The 20360-nt window shown below is 40.6% G+C and overlaps 1 protein-coding gene across 1 annotated transcript in view; it reads right to left on the minus strand.

The window, feature by feature from the left end:
- Window positions 1-20072, minus strand: part of frmpd3 (FERM and PDZ domain containing 3) — a 117532-nt gene extending 97460 nt beyond the window's left edge. The window contains exon 1 of the mRNA XM_034689324.1: window positions 19948-20072. The gene's annotated coding sequence lies outside the window, so the exon portion shown is untranslated. The remainder of the gene's footprint in view (window positions 1-19947) is intronic.
- Between the last annotated feature and the right edge of the window lie 288 nt (window positions 20073-20360).

Here is a 20360-nt window from a genome sequence, read left to right on the forward strand (position 1 = left end):
TTTGTTTCTTGGAAAAAGTACAAAAAGCTGCAGATCAGCAGCTGTGATTGTGCACCACAGCTCGATGAAACGACATTAGCCAAAAATTAAATGGCAGGGCATTCATCTGTGTGTTGCTGCGGCAAACTGAAAACTGATTACAGTTTACTCATTCAAACAGAGGCTTGATATGCACAGATCCCATCAGGCCTTTTGCACGAATATCGTCTTATCTTGTTTTTTCTCTTTCATTAGTGCGTGCATTATTCATGCTCTACTTTTTGTTGTGCTGTGTGTTGTCAGCACATTTGTCAGGAAGACATGCACTCTGAAATATAATTTACTGAGCCAGTGTTTATTGTGTTCCCAAAAGGAATGACAGGCCATTAGCAAAGGATTTGTCTGAATTCAGGCTTTTTACCTCAGAGACTGTCCCTGAATGAAAATATGCCAGGCAAAGCACACTCTATCTCTGCTGCCCCCTGCACAGAGAGACCCCTCATCATCAGCTCTGAGATTATAAGCAAACATGTCCTTTCCTGCATGCCTACATATTCTTCTGTTTGGACTCTATTTGAATACAGATACATTTCGATAATGAATCCATTTGAGTCAGAAGGAACTCCTGGTGATTTTTAATCATGGCTCTGGTCTCCTGGCAGGTGGTCTAAGTGCCCTTCATTACAGGACGATCCATCTCAAGAGAATGTACTTCACTCCTGCAGGAGACTGGGTCGCCCACACTACCTGCAGACCATTAATTAACCAGACAAGAGCTTCATCTCAGCAGTGGCCCTCAGCTGTGCGAACCACTATTAGTTGAAGAGCATCACATTTCTAGACCAGATCAATGAGAACTCTGTATTTTAACTATCAGCCTAAAAGACATCCAGCTGACCCGCAACGGGCAGCTAATGCCAGGGGGTGGAAGGTATCAAGAGAGGATGACCCTTAATCATGTAAGACACACTGTGTCCTTCTGTGTGTGTGTGTGTGTGTGTGTGTGTGTGTGTGTGTGTGTGTGTGTGTGTGTGTGTGTGTGTGTGTGTGTGTGTGTGTGTGTGTGTGTGTGTGTGTTGCAGTGTATGAGGTGAGGCCATGTGTCTGCTGTTAAAAGTTCCTGGTAGTGGTATGGAATTGAAGAGTTAATTTGCAAAAAAAAATGAACTCACTTTTGAAAATTCAAAAAATGTTTCAAAAGACATATTTTTTCTTTTACTAGCTTTTGGTATTATGAATCAACTGAGGTTGGGTGGCTTTGACTAAGTCAAAATTACTTTACTAATCAGAGGTATCTTGAAAATGTAACTTTATTAGGAATATATATCAAAAAGAAATGTGTTTTTGAAAATTTATAAAAATGGAGTTATCTGTTCTTGCAAGTTAACTCTTCAATTGTCTTTTAAGCAAGGTTTTGAATTTGGTTGCAAAAACATCACAAATTCAGTCTCTGGGGAGGCTCCTGTCAGTTTCTAACCTGCAGCGCTGTGCCGATTGGCTGTCTGAATGTTGTTTGAGGGGAGAGGGTGTAGACTGGTGAAGACAAGTCATAGAGCTGAAAAGCTTTTTAATAAATAACTGCCTACTGACCAATTATTTTCCTTCATCACAGAGCTCCGAGCTGATCATGAGGTGAAGAGGACAACATTAGTTTCAGAGAGTAAACATTAGTTATTTAAGTCAAATCTAGTAGGCAGTCATAACTGGAAAGTGATACAATAAGACCTAATTTGTGCATTGGCTTTTGGCATTTTGGGTAAATTTGTCAGTACTTCTTTCATTTTGCAAACATAGCTGTGTTGACTGTAGTCTAAATTAAGTGTTTAAAGTCTTATTTTCTACTTCCATAGTTTGCAGAGTTTGTAAAGTCCACAATCTGTCGATGGCACACTTGGTCATGTTTTCAGTTGGTTTGATCCTGCTTATACAAAACTGTTCATGTGAAGTGATGCAGCAGCGGCAACTGCATGCCTCTGAGTGGTAAATCAAAATATGAGCATTATTCCTACTTTTATCCTACCTTGTGAAACTTGATGTTGTTGGCCCTCGTTGTAGCAGTCTGAGGTGAGGTGGTTATCTCAAGCAAACAAATTAGCACTGACAGTAGACCAAGCGGCAACCTCCGGTCTCAAACTATGAAGCCCATGCGGAAGTGTTATAAACTGCAATCCGCTTGAGGCTGGCTGCAGAAACGCCAGAAACCACATAGACATGAATGGGAAAAAGACGATCTTTGCAGCATCAATAAAAATGTTTACAGCCTGGTTCAAAAAATGGCTTGGCCCTATGTAGCTAATTTCTCTATCGACACACACTGTGAGGGGGGTGAATTTTTTTTATAACGGTTCAGAAGATATTAAGATTACAAGTTTTTGCCCAAATAAGGACATGACTAACTTGACTCCCAGTCGGGAACACATAGCTGTTGGCTAAGAGGCTCAAACTCCGCCCCTTTACGTCACACTCTGCCTGGTTGAGTTCCGCATTTCCAATATGGCTGCCGCCGTCGATTGGCTTCAAAACAGCACTCAGGAACAGATGGGTGACGTCACGCACTACGTCCATATTTTATAGTCTATGCTGTAGATGTTGTTGTTAAAAATTAAAAGCAAACTTTGTTTTTTGCTTCTTTGTTGCTGGGTCAGAGACATTTGTGTTGGTCTTCGCAAATAACAATAGAGCACTTAGCATGCCTGGTTCTAACCTCAGACATCTTGACTCTGCAACAACATTGAAGCAAAACCACAATAGCAATGGAGGAAGCTGAAAGCTTAAAGAGTGGGAGTAGTTTTACATGCATGCTGTGCAAATCACTCCTGCAGTTACGTCAGCACAGGGGCAAATTCAAATTTACTTTTAGAAGCTGTTTTCCCAGTAGGTGAGCCACAGAAACCACATAGGCTTTTCACTTCCATATTCTCAGGGTTGCTAGGCTAGAGGATGACTAGAGTATGTAAAGAAAAGGAAAATGTGTTTTTTATGATATGGGATCTCTAGGTAAGACACAAACTGCTACTGAATAGTTCAGCTGATTGCCTAACATGAATATGTGGCTCTAGCAGTAATGGTTGACTCTTGGGACATTTGGTGTAGCTAGGAGTTAGTATTAAAATACTTCTGGCAGAGATGTCCTCTCCTGTGCATTGTCTCTGTGCGACTAGAATCTTCAGAAAACAAAAAAGATTTGAGGTTGAGAAAGGACATCCTTGAAAAACATGTTTTTTGAAGATACACTTGGATGCAGATTTCTTCTTTAAAGACATCATTTAAAACAAAATCATCTTCATGCCAAGGTCAGACTACACATTGTTAGCAGGATTATAGCCCGGTTAGGCAGACAAAGGGTTTCAGGACCAGTGGACCAAGAAAAATGGTTTGTTTATCCTGTGTAGTGTGTCATAGTGAGCGACATTCAAGGCCACATCTGGGACGCCTCCCGACCTCTCAACAGAAAGTCAGAAAGCATGTTTGATTTTCCTTTCTGCCGTCTACGATGTGTTCCCTCACACCAGTGACATTGATCAATGAAAGCACAGGGTGCTCTGCAGGCGCAAAAAAATCACGGGAGTAAACAAACAAAATGGTGTTATTTTGACCTCAAGTTCTTTTTGAGGGATTGACAGTCCATACACTCCTCGTCTTGCAACCCAAGGACAGATCCATTGTCACTTTTTTTTCTTTCTTTAGGCTTTTTCTAACACAACACAGCAAGTCATACGCACTGCTATATATACCAAAGTATTCTTTCCGGGTGGAGTCTAGCCAAGCCCCTCTTCCTTCCAACATCATCATGTCAGTCCTGATGATTGGTCGGGTACCACAGTGCAGTCTGTCATGTCTGTCAGTCAAGTCACAGCACAAATTTATGGCTCTGTGATTGCCTAATCTGATGCAGTGACCATCGCAACAGACCAAAAGATTTGTAGTGTGACCTCATCAGATGGCTGCTGATGTGTTCAGGGAGTCCATTACATCAGACTGTGTTCTGCCCCTTTCTAAACAAGGACTGATGAGCTGCATAAAACCAACCCATGCTTAAATGCAAGTTGACACTACCCTTTATTATACAATTGTAAACAACACTGTGCTTGCTAAAACCTGGTCCTGAATACAGCAATCTCCATTCTGCATAAAGTGACATAATCTGGATGATTGGATGTAAACATAATTTATTTCCACTTTCTCTCTGTTGTTCTTTTAGTAAGTAACTTTACAGAAAACAACATATTGCTTTCTGCTTCCTGCTTCCTGTGACTGAGGACCTAAAGCTGGGTGATGGATGCCACATGATGTCGACTCTATACCAAGTTTTTTAATCCAAAAAGATAAATAGGGCATTTACAAGGGATTTTGTTCGGTTGACAATATTGTCACCCTCCACTGAGTTAACTAATGTGTCAAAAGACAGCGGCTAAAAAACCTTTTATCAACTAAAATGATATATCATTGAGAGAACAATTTCTACAGACCTCTAATTGAATTTGAATGAAGGCCAAATCCAAGCCTCATCTCATGGAGAAATATATTTAAGAAGTGTCCAGTATGAGGGGGAGGGATCATTTTCCAGTAAACTCCAAATAATGTCATTTCAACTTCCCAACAAAGTAAGTCTGGAACAATGTCATCTTTTTTACACTCCTTAAAAAGACAGACTTTTTATTATGAAAAAAATGTGTAATCTAATCATCAATGTTTATAGATATTTGACATTAAGCCTCTCCTCATAATCTTATCACCTCTTTTAACTCAGCAAGCAAACATGCCTGATAAATTCTGTTCTGTCGGTACTTATTGATATTGATTTTTCGATACCTTGCCACTCTGATATGCAATTTAATAATCCCTGTGGTCTAACAAATACCAGCAGTGCTTAATCTGTTTATAGATACAACTGTATCAGGTTGTTAAAGACCTTTGGGAATGCAAAGAGATCAATAATGTAAAAAGTAACGATGAAAACAAATAATATTCACTTGCATTGTGTTCCAAACACACACTGTGTATGCAGTGCCGTGCCCTAGAAAACAATGCTTCAGTTCTGTATTTGATAAAAGTTTGAAGACAAATAAGGAACACGGCAGTTTCAAAGAAAATCAGTCATTCATGCGTGGCATGTTCTGAAAAATGCACGTTTAGTGTGTCCAATTACATTAAATGTTCACATTGGGCTGCATCCTTCCCCCAGGGTTGTTGAAATTTAGAGGAGGGAGGGATGGAGGATTGTACGCATTCAGTGAAGCCACTTCTCTTTTTTTCCTGAAAGAGTCTGAATCCATTAAAAATTTAAATTAGGCTTCTCTGAAGAGAACGAATGTACCCCCACACAATCCCACTGTGTGAGTGAGTGACTGTGTAGGCTGATTTATACTTCTGCATTGAATCAATGGCATACCCTACGCTGGGGGTCCGCGTAGCTCCTGTACCTACGCCGAGGCCTACACACGTAGCTGACGTAGCAGGCGGCCGGCTATCAGAGAGACCGCACTGCCCTCAGGCGTTTCGGCGGAGAATTGCTGCGCGACACGGACACACCGACGCACAAGTATGTGGTGCTCATGTCTGCGTCAGCCCCTGCTATATAGGGGAGACGCAGAAGTATAAGTCAGCCTTGTGTGTGTGTGTGTGTGTGTGTGTGTGTGTGTGTGTGTGTGTGCATGTATGCATGAGGGGGGTAACTCCTCGTAGGCTGCTGTAGCTGTGCATACTCATGCCTGAGAGCGCACGCTGGTACATGCCCGCGCACACAGCATGTATGCTTACAGACCAGTGGGCTGAGAGCTACAACCCCTGAAACAGTCTGAGGATGAATATAAACCCAGTGTGTGTGGCTTTCCAAACAATTCAGTTACACGAGCAGTCGGCCTGACTGAAACAGAATCTGACAGAGTAACATTCAGCCGTTAATCGTAGCTCTTTGTCAGAGTTGTAACTTGTGTTTGTACATAGATATGTTGTGTTGACAGCAGGTTCTAGATGGGCTTTGTGTGAGGATGCACCGTCATCTGCTGGGGAATTACACTGTCTGTGCTGAATAAATTAGAAGAAAATTGAATCCACATTCTCATCTGCTCTGCAGATTCATGTTTAACTCAGTACAAACACTGTATATGAATATATAGTGGAAACATACATACGGAAATGCATACAGATAAAGTGCGAAAGCTGAATACATTGATTTTATCAACAGCTGACGGAGACTTATAGAAAAGGCTGTTTCATACACGCACTGTACTCCCGTCACAGTGCGGGAGTAAAAATGTCCCGTCATTTTTAGGGTGAAATCTCTCCTCAATAAGTCTGGGTGAGTCAGTGTATAAATGCAGCAGGTATATTCAGGAAAGTTCACTGCAAGAAAGTCTGCACAGGAAGATGTTTGTATCAGGTGACCCGTGTTTGACTGGTGTATGTTTTGAAGCTACCTCATCTTCCTTTCCACTTTTTCACCCGAGAATAAATCCAATTGAATGTCTTAATGATATAAAAGGAAAAACCTTCTTATAGCATCGGACTCGGACCAACACCCCCTTATACAATATGACAGCTGGGCTCAAAGGTATACAAGAACTGCACAAGTGGTACATGCCAGTTGACACATATAAGAACATATTTAATGATATAGACTAAACACACACATTTTAACCTCTCCTTTAGAATAACCAAAACTGTTGGAAACATTTTCTGACCTCTATCCTTTAATCTTATGAAAACCTCTGCAGAGCTGGTCACCAGATCGACACGTCTGTCTCCATCTCACAGCAATCAAGCATGTCATAAATAAAGTATGTAAGTGTATAAAGCATGATGCCAGTATAATTTGTTAATTGTGTTTACATGTTTAATTCAGCTCTCATAAATATTTGATTCTGCATCAGTGTGATTGTTAATTCAGCCAACATGTGGATAAATTTGTTCAGTAAATGTATATGTAACCAAACACATATGTGTACATGCAGGGCTAACTCAAGCTGAACTGAAATTATTTGATGGATTATTTGTGTGATTTGAGGATTCATTGTATGGTATATTTTGATTTCTGTTCACATTTCCATGAGCATTGTAGTGCTGTACTATTCTTTACTATTTACACTTAGAGTAATAATGATGGTAATTGAATGAATGAAAGTACCATGATATCATATAGCACTCTGGTTAAAACAGAGCAACAGACCTTGCAGGTTTAAAGATATTACTCAATATGAGCATTTCCTTATTTGGGTAACACTTTTAAATAATTACATTCAAGGCAAAGTGAGCTTACACAAGTTTTTTTATGCAACATTTCATCCACACACACACACACACACACACACACACACACACACACACACACACACACACACACACACTCAGTGCCTGCAAACACTGGCTGTATGTCAAAGTATTTCATTCTTCTTAAACCTTTGAAGTGGAGCCCTGTATTATAGGAAAGGTTTTTTACTTTGGTTTGCACAGCTTCAGGGGGAGCAGCACGCACATCAAAGAACATCAGATCCCTGCACGAATCTCCACAGAAAGACAGAAACAGAAGAAGGAGAGAAATCCTCAAACTTATTCACTCCAACAAATAATATATACCAGGAGAGATTTCCACAATCTTCTCTCATTAGCTGCTTGTTTTTGGTCAAGACAATGATGTACTCTGTTGGAAGAAAGGTTTCTAATCTAAGTGCTGCTCAGTTTACAGTGATTATATTAGGTTTCACTTTTTAATTTATTAAAGTTTAGAAGTTATTTTTCATAATCAATGCACCAGAAGGAAAAGAAATGCTATGAAATTATTCTGACTTGTGTCATCCAAGGGGCCCTTTTAATATTCAAACATAATTATTCCAATTATGTTTAAAAACCCTGCGCTTCACATTGGGCTCTTATCTAAACCCATTGGGGTTCTTTTTCTGCATAAACACCTGCTCACTGTACATTATCCCACTTATTATCTGCCTACCAACCTAAGATACAAACAAGTTGACAATTAGTATTGTTATTAATATGACTACATTGCTTTTAAAAGGATTTATTTATGCAGCGAAAAAAATGAGTCCCTTAAAGCTAGGGTTGGTAGTCACAGAAAGCCCCTTCCCCTCGGAGCTCCTCCAAAACGACGCCCCCGCTCACATGCACGAGCGCCGCTCATTCGCGACCATATGATCGTGACTGATTCAAAACCGGTCCTCGTGGAAGTTAAAAACACAAACAAACATGGCTATTGTTAGTACTCACAAGTGTCATGCTAGCATTATCCAGTTGTACTGGTGACACGGTATTAGGTCTAAATTTTCTGTAGGACTTACTAAATGTCATTAATTCTTTTGCTTGTCAGAGCCCCCCATGGTGAGAGCGTTTTAGACTCTGATCCGGACAACAGTCCTGAGCAAAGCACCTCATCGGGTCAGAGGGGACAGGCCCTAGGTCGAGCGAGAGGGACAGTAAATAGAGTCAGGGGAAGCAGAGGAAGGGGACGGGGAGTGCACACCGGGGAAATGTACGCGCAGGAGGTGGGCAAAACGGTAGGACAGGATTTGATCGGTTTCGTAAATTGGACCCGAAAGGCAGGGATTGGTTGGTGTTTTCCCAGGTTTACTCCGGCTGTAGATAGCAGCTTTTTTTCACTCTTTTTTAAGAACACATTATGTATTGATTGCCATCGGGATATAAAGATAATTTAAACCAGTAAAACAAAAATCTGACTACAAACCCCAGCTTTAATAGATTGTGAGTAAAGCTTCCATGGCAAAAGTGGCCTACAGTGTTACTTTAAAGGTTACACTATGATTGATTGAAAACGTAGATTTTCATTTACAGTAGAGTCAAAACATTAGTGTTTTTCTGTTTACATTCTTGGCAGATGCTGAAAATAACAGCAGCAATTGTATCAGGTCCTCTTCCCCATAGCTTTTCTGTTGGCATTTTCCTCTCACTTAACCAGTCCTGGAACACTGCCAAAGCCCCCTGATGTGTTTGCTTCATGTCTGTTTTCTTCAATTTGATTGATGTCTCGTTCACCCAGCTCCATGTGTAACCTCCCTTGTTTTTCCTCACTGTCTTGCATCTTATTTCTATGCTGTTGACTGGTTGACCATTAAACGTGAATCTAATGTCCTGTGCTCCCAAAATAGATAGAGAGGACTATCAAATAGTAGGTTTCTGAAGTGGGGTTCTGACGCATATCGATGGCAGTTGCTGTATTGGAAATGCTGACTCAACCTAACTTTTGTTCAACCTAGCAAGAGGAAAAGAGGTGGAGTTGAGGGGTGCCTTTAGCCTCCTTGCAAACAGATTCAGCATGCCCACCTGTCAGTTAAGTCAGCTGTACCCCTAATAATGCAAAAATCATAAGGCAAATACCTACAAAAATAATGGGTTATAAAAACAAACTTATTTTTGCTGTAAAAATTGGCTTTTTAGAATTGGTGTGTATGTGGCTTCTAGGACTTACAGAGCCAGCCTCAAGTGGACACACGAGGAACTGCAGTTTTTAGCAACTCCTCAATGTCTTCATATTTTATCAACAGCGGAGGTTGCCACTTGCTTTTTTGCCACATTGTCAACAGGAAATCATACATATTTTAAATGTGTGAGATTCCACTCCGTGTATTAGTTTGAAGTGTGTGAACAGGTTGTCCCTGGTTATTTATGGCTCATTTCCACCAAGCAGTCTGGTATGGATAAGTACAGATTGGTACAGGTCGGATTGGTAACGCCTGATCCTGTTTGCGTTTCCACAGCCAACCGTGCCCTACTTGGTGGGTGGCGTGTAAGCCGGATGCCGATAGCCGTGTCAGAGATTTAGTGTTTCTTGTTGTTTTATTTCTCAGTATGTAGACGTGTGTCTTGGTACACAGCTACGAACATGTAGCTATGTGGCTATGCTAACTAGCGCTAGCACTTATCCATGATAAATAAAAATCATCCACTAGATCTTCAAATCTGCAGAAGTGGGGAGTAAAACCGACCTCTGCCAGAAAGGCAGCGGGACCTTTTCTGAAGGATTGGTCACAGATTCAGTGTTACCTGTTGTTTTATTTGTCAGTATGTCGACGTGTGTCTTGGTACACAGCTACAGCTACGACATGTAGCTATGTAGCTATGCTAACTAGCGCTAGCACTTATCCATGATAAATAAAAATCATCCACTAGATCTTCAAATCTGCAGACGTGGGGAGTAAAACCGACCTTTGTGTTTATTAAGACAGCCTACAACTAGCATGCCTCCCTCCTAAGCTCCTTGTTAGCACTCATTTGTGCAGGTAATGAAAAATGGAGGAGAGGTTGAGTTGTATTTTATACAGTCTATGGGCTGAACAAGCTCTGAGCTCTGACTCCGTGACAGACCGGATATTGTTGAGACGTAACAAAAACACGGAAGTCTGAAACGTCTCGTTTCACACACATTTACAGAAAGGTGTAGAAATCAGAACAGGGGCAGAATGGATTTTTTTTTATTCTCGGGGGCTTTGTAGACATGCCAGGGAAACATATTTCAGGTAAAGAACCATTAAAAAGTCGATTTTGCATGATATGTCACCTTTAACACCATGCATAACCAAAAACAGGAAATGTAGGTCTGGCTAATTTATAACACTACAGTGTGTTTAAACTCCCATTAATCAAGTGCAGTTGTGCAGTATAATGTGAAATCCGGTGCTTACTACCTTTAAGCTGTTTGAAAATAGATTTTTTTCCCCTTTGATTCAATTTCTACTGTGAGCAGCTCACGTGAATACTAAACACATGAACATGACTGTACTGCTTCTTGAGTTGATTAAGTACAAAAAATCTGTATTTTTGTCAGTTTGGGAAATCACTGTAGACTCAATGAAGTCTGCAGAGAAACTGTTCTGTAGACTGTATTGGTTCTTTGTTCTGAGGTCAACAAAGTTATTGTGCCTTCCACGGTTACATTAAGTTTGTTATTGGTCTACGGTAGAGGGTATGGAAGCTAGCAGGGCATGATACCTTACGCGATTGTTCTGCACTAAAATCAATGAAATGTTATCACAGTGTATGAAAAATGAGATTGAGCAGTTTCAGTGTTTGTACACAATATCAGGTTTTTACAGTTCAATTTTGTCTGAGAGCAGCAGGTTGTATTGTTTAAATTTAGAACACTATCTGCTGTGAAACTCCTCTGCTCATCTTCCTGCATGCTGCTGCTGCTGTTTATGTAACAGATACTGTATCTGTTTGATCTCCTCCACACAGATCTCTATCTCATGAGCAGCTCAAAGACTCAGTATTGAGCTCCCAAACCAGACAGAAAATCTTGTTTTTTATTTTTACTCCAGACTTCTGAAAAATTATTAAAAGTGATGCCTTGTGAGTCAAGCAGACGGCCGGTGAGGGCTTTGATTTAAAGATATGTGAAAAAGCTGCTGATGTGGGGTTTCCACTTCACAGAGCAGCATCATATTTAGGAGTGGAGCTATTCAGCTTGTGACAGCTTGTTAACAACATTTACTTATGTGCCTTTTTTAGTGCTTGTGCCATCAGAGCTGCCACCTGTGAGACGAGAAGACGATTTGCAGAAGAAATCTCACTGAAAATGAGTAAACATTATGTTTTGTATTTGTACTGCATGACAGTGAAAGGTATTTGTGCATTTTCTAGACCTCACTTTCAAACTTCTTAAAATAAACTGTCAAAACTGTCTTGAAGAAACTTCTAGCAGATTGTTTTCTTTTGCAGGGAGGCAAAATCAATCATCTTAAACTCCACATCTTTACTCGTGTCTCTGTTCCTGTCTCTGTCTGTTCCTTCAACTTGCATCAGACTCGTAGAATATATCATTTACTTTTTATCTTGATCAGACTCCTTTTCATTGTCTGCATTTCATCTGAAGACAGGTGGGCTCACTTTTTTGTCCAAACTAGATCTGAAATGGGCACCAGATAATGGGGAAAATGGAGGCAGGAGACAGAAATAGGAATAGATACCACGCTCTCTTTAATATATTAAAGCAGAAAAAGTTTCCTTTATGTGACTAAACTCTTCATGAAGTTTATCACAACAGTGTACTATGATTTTTAATTCCTGTAATAAAAGAAAACAAAAAAGCTCAACCTGTGTCAGTGAAACTGTAAGGCAAGTTAGTTACTCAAGATGCTAAGATCAATATTTTGGTGCTGTGTCCATGAGCTATGTATCTCAGTATTGTATTTGTAAGTCATGTGAATCAGATTTCAAGAAGAGGAAGAAGCATGTACCAGGTCCAGAAAAAGAGAGAGGTGGAGGGTCAGGGTGAGGGAGAGTGTAAGAGATAGAGAGAGTTAGAGAAATCCATTAAATTCTTTTGAAATATTAAATAAATATCTCTTTCTGTTTTCAAATATGTCCCCCTGTCCTTCAGTGAAATACCAACTGTACTGAAAGATTTACTTCATTCTGTATTTCCTCACCTGTGCACAATGACTCCGATAGCGCTTCACTTTAGTCTACCTCACTGATCTCCTTCTTCCTCCTGCAGCAGCATCATCTCTACCCACCATTTCTACCTCTCTGTGCTTCCTCTTCCCTCTGGCTATTTTTCTACAACTGTCCTCACCTGGAAAATGGAGTTTTTGCTACGCCACACAAATCTATAGCACATTTCATATCCTTGTGATTTTGCTGTTGAGAAAAAGCAAATGCATTACACAAAGTCCTATGGAAAGAGAAATGTGGTGCTGGATGAACATACTTTTACACTGCAGTCATCTGTATTCTGCGTGGCTGTGAACACGTACACTCACAGAAACCACATAAGGTTTTTGTGCGGACATATGAAATGCTTTGTATATTTAAAGCAGCCATTGAAGCAGAACTGTGACGGAGAGAAGAACATGCAGTAAGGAGTTAATACTGTAATTAGCTTTATAGCTCTTGGCTATGCTTGTTCCCTGTGAAACAAACATAAAAGTCATCAACATCATCCTAGCAGTAATGATTGTGCTTTTACTTTGTGCATCTCTGTGTGTTTGTGTGTACACTATACATATTCAAGTGCAAAATAATAATTGTGTGTGACTGATAAAGAATGCAGATTTCCTCCCCAATGACTGTACACATCTCCCAAATGACGCATGACCCCAAGGGTTTCCCACCATGGCTGTCGACGTGAAGCCGACGTGCGCTTTGGCCTGGAAACCTTCAAAGTTTTAGAGATACTTTCTTTCATTGGTGTTTGAGTTAATTTATTCAAACATTACCCCCTCTTTGTCTGTTAACACTTTAGGGGAATGGTGACATATTTTTATCTCAAAATGAGAAGAAAAAAAAGCACCAGAGAACGCACATAGTTAGGAGCAACATATGGACCCCCTTTTGAGATAAATCTTTGCCCTGAGTGATAAAACCAAAGCTCCCTTATTCATCAAATGAGGCCAACATTGAGCATAATGTTCAAGTACAGAGGGGCTTAGGCAAACATGGCTCAACTGTATCCCAAACAATAACTCAGTAACATGAATTTCATATATCTACTGTTAACCTTTGGAATAATGTGATTAAAGATAATACCTTGAAGGTCATTCATGTTGTACTGAGATGCTTGATCCTAATGACCTAGCTGGAGTCTTCAAATTTTTGGGGCTTTTTTTTCGTACCTAGTTGGCGAACAAACAATAGGAAACGACATAATCTCCACAGCTAGCATTTACTAACTATCACATGGTTTGAACCTATTTTGGATAAAGATAAGGGGCCAAACTTGTGAGGTGTAATGTTTAGTCGACACTACATTAACCCTGATAGCCCAATGTTAAGAGAATTAGAGAGAAGGAACAGAACAGCTCCATCACTGAAACGTATGTGCTAACTGTCCAGAGTTTAAAAGTGATCCTTCTTAAATCATAAACCCCTGTAAAATGTCTAGGTGTTCGCTGTAACACGTATGGATTTGTCACTCAAGTTGAACCTCCGAGTTTATATGTTACATGTCTACTGAACTTAAAGCAACACATCTATGATGACACTGACTATTTTTGTTAAGAAGAGCTGATGGTTTGGTTTGAGAATCCAAGAGCTGTGTGAGGCTGTGTTGCATGTTAGCTTAAAGCTAAATGCTAGCAAAAAAACCATGCAAACAATGACAATGCTACAACCACAATAGTTTGTAATTGTGATACTTGCCATGTTTGGCCCCTATTTTTAACATGTTACCAGCAGATACATTAGTTTCAACTAGGGATGTACATTTTAAGTATTTTCCATGATCGTTTTTTGGAAATGTTAACGATCAATTATTGATTAATCAATTAAAATATATGTATATTATTCTTATGTGAAAAAAAAGGCCAAATATGTTTTTTTCACCAAAATTATATTTTCTACAGCAACAAAATGCATATAACTGACGGTATTGAATACGTGTACATGTTTAACACTGATTATCAACCATCAGGCTCATAAAAATATTCTCCGTGGACATAGTCTTATAATGTGAAGGCTCATAATACTAACAGAAACATACTTCAGACTCACAGTGTCCAGTTTTCTGCCTACTCGTTCTTATTGAGAAAAATAAACATGTGTATTGGGTTAGGTGTCCGCCGGGAGTACAACCGGGTCAGAATAAGTCCAGCTGCAGAAAAGCCCAGACGGCTCTGATGTTGCTGGTCTGCAAACATAGCGTACTAGCAATTCCCAACAGTCTGTTGGCTTTGTATCCAAAAGTGGAGAAATGTCCTGTTTAGAGTAGTCAGCCTTCATGTCCGTGTCGTTGTTGGCAGCAGTGCATAGTGATCCTCTTTAAAATTATTATTTTGTACTTGAATATGTATAATGTACAGGGAGACCTGACGCGCAGCCGCTAGCTAAGCGTCTCCGCTGTGCGCAACACCTTTAACAGCTGATTCACATCTAAACATGCTTTAAACTTGAAACACCTCCCTGATAGCTGAGTGTAATATGAAACCACATGATGTTTGTTCCACGTAACAGAAAATTGAAAACAAAAATGTGTGTTTCGAGTAATTTCTTAACAATCAATTAATCGATAATCGATTAATTGTATACGTGCCTAGATTAAACCAAAAATAGCCTCCATCTTTGGTTGATGTGGTTGTTGTTATTGTAGGTCTGAAACCATGTGGACAAAGTAAAGATGTTGACATTTTTGTTGACAGGGAATTATGTAATTGCAGTTCATCTGTTCAGCAACATTTATTTTCAATCAAATAGCAACTTATATCCCTAAACCTCTGGACTTACATTGATTTAAATGAAGCAGTCATTCCACTATGAAAGCTGAAAATATTTTGGATATAAACTCTCTCAGTATTGTTGAGTCACAAATATATATATCAGTCATAACACAACCATAGTATCTTATAATCCAGTGTACAAATGGAGGTTTTATTTTGCATTTGCTGCAAGTGTTTTGTCTTCTTTTTCCCAGATGATGGTTTGGGATCCCCGCCAAGTTAGGAGATGACTTCACACTGCACTGCCCCTCTGCAAAGCTCTAACGCGATTCTCCGAAATGTGCTGGCACAAAAGACCAATTAATATGCATGTTGTTACTCAGATATTTATCGCCCCAGTAACACTGCCAGTTTATTACTGCGCTGTTGTGCTGGGGGGGATTTGTTGTTGTTGTTTTTTTTCCTTCTCATTTGCGTGCTAGGTATGGCCTTCAGCTCGGCCGGATAGGCCTTTAGATACAGCAGCAGAAACAGCTGGTTGTCAGGGGTGACCACAAGAGAGAGGAAGAGAGAAGTCAGAGAGAGAAAGATCTATGCTTCAATTTTCTGCTTTTACTCAGGGATGTGATGTCCTGCTTTGACTATCTATCTATCTATCTATCTATCTATCTATCTATCTATCTATCTATCTATCTATCTATCTATCTATCTATCTATCTATCTATCTATCTATCTATCTATCTATCTATCTATCTATCTATCTATCTGTCTTTCAGTCTTTCAGTCTATCAGTCTATCAGTCTATCTAACTGCTGCTATTTTCAAACAGTTTCCATGGTAACTAAATAAAGTTTTTGTTGGAATTCAGCTTTTGGTTGTCACTTTTGACAAAAACTCTTCGATCTGTAGCCGTCAATTTTGAGCAACATGCTGTCCATCCAGAGGGTAGATTAACTGTCATGTAGGAGGCTGGGAGGCTGGATATCTGTGTGATAACGTCAAACTTAAGATGATACTTTTTTCATTCCAGTATAACTTTATTCCATTATTTTAAAAGAAAGGAAAGGAGTCTCACCAAACATGCCCATCATGGTTTCGTACAATAAGTCCAGGGTATTAAAGGAATATTTCAAACAATTCACAAAAGTCTCTGATGATTTACAAATGGTCATAATGTACACCAATCAGCCATAGCATCTTTACCACTGATGGGTGAAATGCATTTCATTGCTTATCTTGTTACAATGGCACTTTAAAGAAGGTCGGATATGTTAGACAGTCACAAGTGAACATTTTGTCCTCAAGCTGAAGCAGGAAAATGTGCAAGTGTAAGGACTTTGACCGAAATTGCAGTGGCTAGACGACTGAGTCAGAGTCACCCGCTAAGTGTGTATCACAGTTTGCTACAAAGGGGGCTGCATAGCCACTGGACCAGTCAAGGGGCTTTTGTTGACCCCTGTCCACTGAAAGCCTCTACGATAGGCATACAAGCATGAGAACTGGACCACTGGTACAATACAAGAAGGTGGCCTGGAGGAACAGGACAGATTCCCCAGATCTCAATCCAGTTGGGGGCCTGTGGGCAAACAAGTCTGATTCATGTAGGCCCCACCATGCAGCTTATAGGATCTAAAGGACCTGCTGCTAAGGTCTTGGTGCCAGTTACCACAGCACACCTTCAAAGGTAAAGGGGGAGTAGGTGTTCAGTGGGGGCTTGCACATTATTATGCAGATGGTCGCAATGGGGCTGATATGTAAATAAATTCCATATCTAAAAACATTACAGTAGAGTGCAATGGTGTCATTTTCTTTTTTCTGTAACATTTCACAGCTCTAACCACAAAAAAACTAACAGACATGTAATGTACTCCAGCATTTGTTGGTATCTTTCTTCATTTTGAAGGACTGAGTCAGAGAGTTTATCTTGACAGAACTCCACACAGCTGCATTTTTTTAAATCTCTGGATCACAGCTCTCTACTTGGCAGACGTCATCAGGGATGTACTTTGATTCTACTCCACTGACATAAATAAACAACAATAGCTATAAAATTGCAAAGTAAACATTTGTCACACAGATGGAGTTCACGGGTAAACTAAGGCATTTGCTTCATCACAAATCGGTTGCACAGACAGTACTTGCAGGATAAATTCACTGGTGGTTTTAGTCTTTTTATTTAAGGTTTGCTTTTAATAAGGACAATGAGGAAGGTAAGGATGATGTAAAAGCTTCATAATTTAACTCCAGTGCATAGAAGAGTCTGAAATAACACACACTGCCCCCCTGTGTCTAAATGCCCTTTACTGTAATTGGTGTAATCTGTAGGTTTTATTGAGTGTCAAGTCTGTTATTATGATGTGCTTTTATGTTCCTCTGCAGAGCTGCCATCATGTGCCAAGCACCCCTACTTACATGTGCATCAGACCTCGATACTCTGATGCTGATTGGCTTTTAAAAGCATGTCCAGGCCTGTTTGTTTTCCTTGTGGTGGCCCTGTTCTGCTGGACGTCTCAGTGGGCCATGTTATGCTTGTTCTGTATGTGCACTTGGGCAAAGGCTGCACCATAAGTTGTGTTAATGTGTTCTACCCTACATCCTTGAGGCTGTTATGCTCCCTCTAATGACTAAGCAAAAGTTGACAGAGAGGGTAAAATAGCAGCTGTGGGTTAAAAAAAAAATGTGCAAGATAACAGATTTCAGAACTGTAATGAGCTTTTAATTGCATTTTAGACATTTAGAAAACTGAAAATAGCCATAACTAAATGTCATGAGTTCCTAGAGCTCAAGTTATTGGAAAACTTTTTCAGGCCAAGGATGGGTTCGTTTACTGTCATAAAACCTCTCACAGTCAACCTACTCATGAATTTACAGCAAAAGAACACCCAATCAACCACAGACCTCCACTCCATCAAGCACCATCCCAACCACTAACACACTGAGTGACATCCACGTACCGCAGATGTTGCAGCATTGCTTTTAAAATCAACCTCTAAAACAGCCAGCATCCACTGCATGTGTGCTGTATAATAGAAAATATTGATATTTTCTGGCCTATGCTGAATGCACATGCTTCTAGAATTAATCATGGCTTTAAAGAGAGTGCTCTCCCCTCGTGTGACTGCCCAGCCTGCCTCTCTATGCTCTACCTGTCTCATTCCCTCCATTTGCCTTCTGTCCAACGTCTCCATAACTTGCCCCCTTCACATGATCAGATCAGAAAAGCCTGGTCATCTCTGTAATGGCTTTTCTTATGTTGATTCCTCCTGGGTCCACAGCCCTGTGTTCAGTGATGTATGCTCCACGCAACATCACTGGACAGCTCATCTCTCTCCGCCACAGGCACCTCTGAATAAGCACATCCACCACTCTCAATGCACTTTGGGGCTGCTGCCACTGCAACTACCATTGACATCAACAGAAAAGAACAGCACTATAACTATAACCATATTAGAGTCATGTATTGAGGCTTTAAATTAATGTTGCTTTACAGATTCTGCATAAAACATGTCAGGGGGCAGGATTTTGTACCGGGAGTCTTCTGGTTACCGTTGGTTGTACAAGTAGTATCGTCCAATGGCAGATCAGGCAGAACCTGATCTGCCATTGTGCAATCTCAGAACCCATTGGAATCCATCTAACAACAGTTATCTCTAATTAATGTCTACAGATTGATAACTGTTTTAAGTGCAGTAAAAATTTGCACTTATTGTTTATATTGTTTCTTAAATCTAACTCCATTCTCGTATATCAAGTTGCTCGTTGGACTTTACATGTGGGCAATGGAGGTAAATGGATATGTTAGCTGGAAGTCCTATAGGGCCAACTTCAGGTTACACCAAATGCCCCTTAAAGTTTGCCACCTCCCCCAGAGGCATTTATCATCATCACACAGTAGATTGGTGCCAAGACTGGGATATTAGTCGTGTGTTAGCCTTATAAATCATCTGCTTTTCAACAGGCCTTTCCACTTTTTTGTACTTGCATCTATAGAAAAGTCTGAACCTTTAAAAAAAAGGCCACATATCATCTTTAGATTGTCAATGTTCTATTTCATCCTCATCCTCTGAACGTCTCACAGCTCCAACATTTGTTTTTCTGGGCGCAACTCTCAATCGTATTATGCATCAAATCACAGCTCCCTCTCTTTCCTCAGGCTTCCATCCCAACTTCCAGGCTGGGGAGAAAACAAACCTCACCCCATGGGCTCTCCCCGCTTTCCATCTATAGTGAGCAATCTTTTTTTTTGACAAACTCCACCATAGCATTTTTTTTAACGCAAACCCTTTCAGCTATCCTGACACCCCGTTAAAAACAGCATTCAGAGTCTAATTGAAAAACTGTCCATATGTGGAGCCCAGTGTGGGGTGAATGTGTGAATTACAAATGAAGCAAAGAGGAAAAGCATAGCTGAATAGTGAAAAAACAGCCAGAGCCCACTGAATATGGCTCTCACATGAATTATGTGAAATGCTAATTACTTTCAGTCCCTCTGTCTGCCTCTTTTTTCTCTTTCCTCGCTCTTGCTACCTCCCTGTTGTACCTTTTATGTTCACTCCGACATTCCCCAGACATCTGATGGATATCAGACCAAGTCCTCCAGGAGACATATTCCATTATCATGCTGCCACAGTGCTCATCCACGGACCCATCTCCCTTTTAATCAATGACCATGCAGCACAGCAGGCAAACGCAAACAAGGCAGACACACAAAATATTCAAACCAACAGATGAACATAGCAGTGATTTCAAGAAGAAAAGTCATGTGAACCTCAGTCGACACTTAGCTGATTCCTTCACACCATCTCAAATCAATATAAATGGAAACCAGCCCAGCTGTGGAGCCTCTTACCTGTGTGTCTCTGTGGTGGTCCTCCTATCTGAGGCTGTGATTGATGAAGACCCTCGGTCTACACAGCCATGCCCTCCTATATGGGCATGCATCTGTGGGGCAGATCACAGGTCTGCCTTGTATATCTCAGCCTGGAGAAGAGGAAGGGGGATCAAGGATCAGAGAGTCCTCCCGGCTGGCAGCCCCGTCTAGCGCATCTCCTTGTGTCTCCCACTCTCCCGGGTCATTCCAGCCAGCCCCTCAGCAGCCGCAGAGCCAGGGAGCGAGCGTTCAGGGGGGGATGGGAGGTGCTTAGAGGACTGAAACGGACATGGAACAGCGAACAGAGCACCTCCTCCTCCTACATGTTTGACTGCAGCCGGTGGACATTCTACAGCTGGAGCCTGCGTCCACCTCCCGTTTTCCCACTGTGC

Source organism: Notolabrus celidotus, chromosome 8, assembly GCF_009762535.1.
Source record: "Notolabrus celidotus isolate fNotCel1 chromosome 8, fNotCel1.pri, whole genome shotgun sequence".
Taxonomy (NCBI): Eukaryota; Metazoa; Chordata; class Actinopteri; order Labriformes; family Labridae; genus Notolabrus; species Notolabrus celidotus.